General features: G+C 35.2%; 1 non-coding gene across 1 annotated transcript; it reads right to left on the bottom strand.

Annotated features, from left to right (window-relative positions):
- Window positions 1-1,248: 1,248 nt before the first annotated feature.
- Window positions 1,249-1,353, bottom strand: LOC128248971 (U6 spliceosomal RNA). Its single transcript, XR_008265117.1, has one exon. It is a non-coding gene; the product is annotated as a U6 spliceosomal RNA (small nuclear RNA).
- Between the last annotated feature and the right edge of the window lie 4,827 nt (window positions 1,354-6,180).

Below are 6,180 nucleotides of genomic sequence, written 5' to 3' on the forward strand. Positions count from 1 at the left end.
GAATTACAGGATATCCTTTATCAAGATCAAATAATTTGTCCATGAAATATTGGTTCCTGTATGAAGAAAAAAATATTAAAAAAAAAAAACTTGTTTTAAATATAATATTAGAATTCCATTCCTCATTTTTAGTAAAAGAAATGTATTTCATATGAAAGCAGCAATAAAAATCAACCAATAATTTTATTCTGGTAATATAGTCATAAATTCTGAGTCTATATGCAAACTAGATATATTTTTCACTGTATATTTTAAATATCATACATAGCAAAATTCATTTATTTTTATTTAAGAAAATATATTATCACCAAACATTTGATTGTGTATTCAGCTTCCAAGATTGATTTGTTTGCTTTCAGATAGTAAACTATTTCTTTCTTATTTATTTCTAAATAATTTCTTGAGATATTTCTTTCTCGCATTAAATTTTCTTTTAATTTTTTCCTCATAAGTTGTTCATTAATTAATCAAAATAATTTAAATAGGAATCAACAACATATTGTTTTTTTTTTTTTTTTTTTTTTTTTTTTTCCCATTTTTGTTCTTTATTCATGAATTTTTAAAATTTATCTTCTTTCTGCACTGAAATCTTACATTATCAAAGCTGGTTTAGATGGAGTGACATGGGATTAAAATTAAATATTAAAGTATGTTCTATATTTTATTACCAAACAAAAGTTTAAATCAACAACTTTGTGAACAAGCAAATAGGCAGCTTTACAATGTACTCATTAGAAGATGCACAAAACATAAAACGAAGTTGTCTTCATTATACAACTGGACATTTCTTTGAAGTCGACTTGTTTGTGTTCAATTCAAGAGAAAAATAATAAAAACGCCAGTCTGTTTAATTAGTTATGAAATGAATTACTTACAAATGAGTTTTATTTCTTCTTTTGTGACATTTTCTTCTAATTAAATCTAAATTTGTATCATTCTGGAAAATTTTATATTCTTACAGGAAATCCAAATACTATGTAGAAAGCGTTTGAACATATTACTTTCCAATAGTTTGAATCTTTGGTCTTCTCTCAGAATATCCACTACCAGTAATTGTATCTATCTATCTATCTATCTGTATGCATGTATGTATGTATGTATGTATGTATGTATGTATGTATGTATATAGAAGTAATTATGCGTAAACAATATTTTGCAACGAAGAAAGTAATGTCTGACTGCATACTGGTTAACATGTTAGCTGAAGCTGCAGGATTTTCATAGTTCAATATTCAGCCAAGAATTATTTTAAATATGGAATGCTTCATAAATTTGAATGTCATCCCTGTGCAGGGGCCATGCTAAACTTCTGTATCGTCCCAATTTTAGTACATGTATTGCCGAAGCAAATACAATAATGAATCTGAAGTGAAAAATGAATATGTAGTGTGTTTGTTAAATAGTTTTGAAGATTTTCATTTAATTCATTACCTTGTCTGTCTGTCTGTCTATCTGTCTGTTTGTTCTCTAGCTCACCCTCTCTCTCCCTCCTCCTCCTCCTCTCTCTCCCTCCTCCTCCTCCTCTCTCTCCCTCCTCCTCCTCTCTCTCCCTCCTCCTCCTCTCTCTCCCTCCTCCTCCTCTCTCTCCCTCCTCCTCCTCTCTCTCCCTCCTCCTCCTCTCTCTCCCTCCTCCTCCCCTCTCTCCCTCCTCCTTTCTCCCCCTCCTCCTCTCTCCCCCTTCCTCCTCCCCTCCCCTCCTCCTCTCTCTGCCCCTCCTCATCCTCCCCCTCTCTCTCTATATGTATATGTATATATCTCTATATGTATATGTATATAAGCCTGGCACTTATTCTATCATTCTCTTTCACTCAACCACCAAGTTATAGGGACGTAAACACACCAACATCATGTATATCATGTATATATACAATGGCTATAGTTTGGTGCCACTGAGTGGCACCAAACTATGGCCTCAATTTGGTTGGGAGGCAAATATATATTAAAATGTATATATATATATATATATATATATATATATATATATATATATATATATATATACATATATACAATGGTAAAGACCTCCTTCAGTCATGAATGACCGTGGCATTGCACATAAAAAGTTACCCTCTGTGATACAAATCCAAGTAAGGTTGTTTATAGAAGATCACCAGCTGCCCATGAATACCAGCCTCCCCTCTCCATCCCACTGATGTTATCTAAGGGAAAGGCAAACCCTAGTACAGCTTGGCACCAATGACATCACAATTTATTTCTACAGCTGAGTGAACTGGACCAATGTGAAATAAGTGTCTTGCTCAAAAACACAACACACAGCCTTCTAACATGGGTTGGACGATTTGACTGAGGACTGGTGAACTGGGTGCCTACACCAGGCTCCAATCTGATTTGGCAGAGTTTCTACAGCTGGATGCCCTTCCTAATGCCAACCATTCCGAGAGTGTAGTGGGTGCTTTTACATGCCACCGGCACAAAGGCCAATCAGACGGTACTGGCAACGCTCACACTCAAAATGGTGTATTTTACATGCCACCTGCACAGGAGCCAGTCCAGCAGCACTGGCAACGATGTTGCTTGAATGTTTTTTCACGTGCCACTGGCACAAGTGCCAATAAGGCGACACTGGCACTTGTGCCGGTAGCACATATATATATCGTAACTCATATCCTCCGACGCTACTCTATCTCTTTCTCTTTCTCTTTCCTTTCCCCCCCTTCGTTCTTCCTCTGTACTACTACGTATCTCGCTTTACCCCTCTCATTCTTCCTCTGTTACTACTACGTATCTCTTTTTCCCCCTCGTATTTCCTCTCTTTCTCTTTTCCCCTCGTTGCTCACCTATTCTTCTACTTTCTCCCTCTACCACTCTCTCTCTTCCCTTTACACCGGCATGGTCACATGCTTCCGGTCAATAATCCTTTCCTTCCTTGGCTTTCGCCAAGCAACGCACGCACCACTTTGTCCCTCTCGGGTCCGTGCCTCATCGCGTTCATACACACATAATTTTTCTCGTCTGACCGTAAAGCCTTTTCTGTTTGTTTTCCTGTCTTGTTTTTTGTCCGCCACTACATTCCTCCATGGCTAGATTTAATTTGCGTATACTAATTTAATCTGCGATCCATGGGACGAGCCGTTTTAGCGATGCGTCCTGCCCAAGCTTGTCGAAACGCCAGTGTTAAAACGTGGGTGGCTGATGAAGGAGAATGTTCTCTATGTGGCTCGTGTGTTCTCGTCTACGTTTGTTTGCAATGTCCTGTACTCAGATATGCACCTATACATACAGGTAGATGTTGGTATGCACATACCTGTACGTATATATGCATATACTCATTTACTATTTGTTTTTATATATATATATACTTACATACACACATGTACACATATACACAAAGATAGATGGATAGATAAGTACACTCACATCTATTCATATATACATATGCACAAATATACATATTTATACACATTTATACATTTGGGTGTACTAACAGGAAAAGTACTTAGTTTACATATAATGGACTTGTGTTTATCTATCTATCTATTTATCTATCTATCTATCTATCTATCTATCTATCTATCTATCTATCTATCTATTTATCTATCTATCTGTGTGTGTGTGTGTGTGTGTGTGTGTGTGTGTATGTATGAATGCATTTGTGTATATATACTTGTATACACACACACACAATAAATTGGAAATTTTTCCAATGGTGCCATTGCATGAAAAACATAATTTAAGAGCCAATCTACCATACTTAATTTGGTGAGTCAAAAATAATTTTAAATCAATGGATATTATAACTATAAAGAGAAGAAAAAAATCATTGGTGTTAATGAAAATTACCCATAAAAGAGGCAAGAGAGAGAACTTCTGTAACACTAACTGGCAATTAATTAGAGGAAGATATACAGGGAGACAGATTGGTCTCATCTTTAGAAGCTTTGGTGTGCTTCCGTTTTATGAGGCATCCTTGGTAAAACAGTCAACTTACAGCTATTACCAAAATCTCACAACATCTAATAGATATAGATTTTGTTTTGCAGCGGAGAACGGTTAGTATGAATTATAATTTGCTGATTATGCAAATTAATATAATGACAATGGAAAATTTCCCAGTGGTGCTTTTTCATTATGGTTATAATTTCAATTGATTAAAAATAATTTTTTGCTCACCACATTATACATGGTATCCCGTGTACAACTCTGTGTGTACATCTATAAATATATATGTGTGTGTGTGTCTGTTTGTATATACATCTATCATAATCTATTTTTATCTATCTATCTATTTATCTATCTACCTATCTATCTATCTATCTATCTATCTATCTATCTATCTATCTATCTATCTATCTATCTATATATATATATCTATCTATCTATCTATCTATATATATATATATATATATATATATATATATATATACATATATATAAAAGTATGTATGTACACATACATACACACACATATGCAGATATATGTATGAATAAATATATCTTAGGAAAGACAGATACATACAATTCATTGTTTGGTATATATGTGTGTATATAAAATGCTGTTATTTTCAGATTTATTATTCTTAGATGATTCTAATTTTGCAGCTACTTCTCTTAGTCGTTTCTAGCTGTAAAACTAGACATAACCTAGAATAATCTAGAATAAACAGAGCAACCTTGGTGTATAGCTGCACAAAGTTTGGCTTGTGTAATCTTGTCAGTATTATTTCATAATGGATCTATACTCAACTGAAAAATTGTTAATGTGACTTATGGAGCCAGACCTCTTTTATTTGAATTTCTTTTTATTTCCCAACCCCTTTATGCTAATACAAGAATATATTATACAGTTCTATATTTAAGAGATGAGGAATTATGTACATTATTTACATTTGACAGATATTTGTCCTCATCTTGTTTGTTGTTAACACAATGTTTCGGCTGATTTACCCTCCAGCCTTCTTCAGGTGTCTTGGGGAAATTTCGAACCTGGTTTCTCATTCTCTTACTGCCTTGCCCTAGCTACGCTAGTGCAGAGGATCATGTCTTACTTTTATGTCTCAGATTTGGGATTAATTTCTATGGTTGTGAGCCCTTCTTTGTGCCAACCACTTCCAAGATTATTCTGGGAGCATTTTGTTGTAACACTAGCGCTTGAAAACTTGTAGTACCCTCAGCAAAGCTAAAGAACCCTCTTTACAGAGAACTTATGTTGCCTCTGCTTGTTTACCAACCATTTTACAGAGTCCACTTGGTGCATTTTATTCTTGCACTGACATTCATTCAGTAGCTCTGCACCTTGCAAGAATTCATTTCTAAGAGGATGTTGAAAGAAGCTGAAATAGTAAACAATGGTGAGAACAGTTAATGGTGTGAGAGTGCCGTAGAGGAAGGAGTAATACGAATTGAGATTGATAGAAGAGATGAGAACTTTGGAGTATAAGAGATTAATTAGTAGAAGAAAGATCAATAGAAAAGGATGGGAAGGAGGTAGAAGAGGAAATAATAGAAGTGAGTGAGAAATGATTGTAGAGAGGCAAGTAACAGACATGACTGTCCTGACTTTCTACAGCACTGGCTATACAAGGAAAAAGGGAAGGTGTTATATAATTTCACAAGTCAGCCTTGTTATTCAGTTGCAATTTGTGGATTAATTTAGGGAAAAGAGACAGTAACTCCTGGTGTTTATGAGAGAGAAAGGCAATGATGAAAACGATATATTTGAAGTTAAAAGGATGAATGATTGCTGGATAGTCATAAAGATGGGTGATACTAAGAGAAGAGTGATGTATTTAAATTATGAGTAACCTGGGGATGCTGTGATTGCTAGAGGGAATTTCGACAGCAGGAGGCATCCGAAATGGATGGTTCTAATGGAGTCTTTTGTTTCACTGGAATTGGGATGAGAGAAAGAGAGAGAGAGAGAGTGAAAGACAGAGGTGAAGTAATAAGGATGGTGGAGGGAAAGAATAGAGGGATGGAGATTTAGTGATATTTCACTTTATTTGGATGGAATTGTACAGAGAATAGGAAAAGGTAATTGATAGAAAGATGGGAAGGTGATGAAGGGACAGATTTAAGAGGAAAGAGAATGAGTGAAAGAGAAGTAGAAGGAATCATAGAAACAGGTAGAAATCATCATGAGGGAATAACTATACAGATACCTGATACACCTCAGCCACCACAAAGGTTATTTTAGCATTTTTTCCCCACTGTCTTTGCATG

This window comes from Octopus bimaculoides, chromosome 10, assembly GCF_046866305.1.
Source record: "Octopus bimaculoides isolate indiv1 chromosome 10, ASM4686630v1, whole genome shotgun sequence".
Taxonomy (NCBI): domain Eukaryota; kingdom Metazoa; phylum Mollusca; class Cephalopoda; order Octopoda; family Octopodidae; genus Octopus; species Octopus bimaculoides.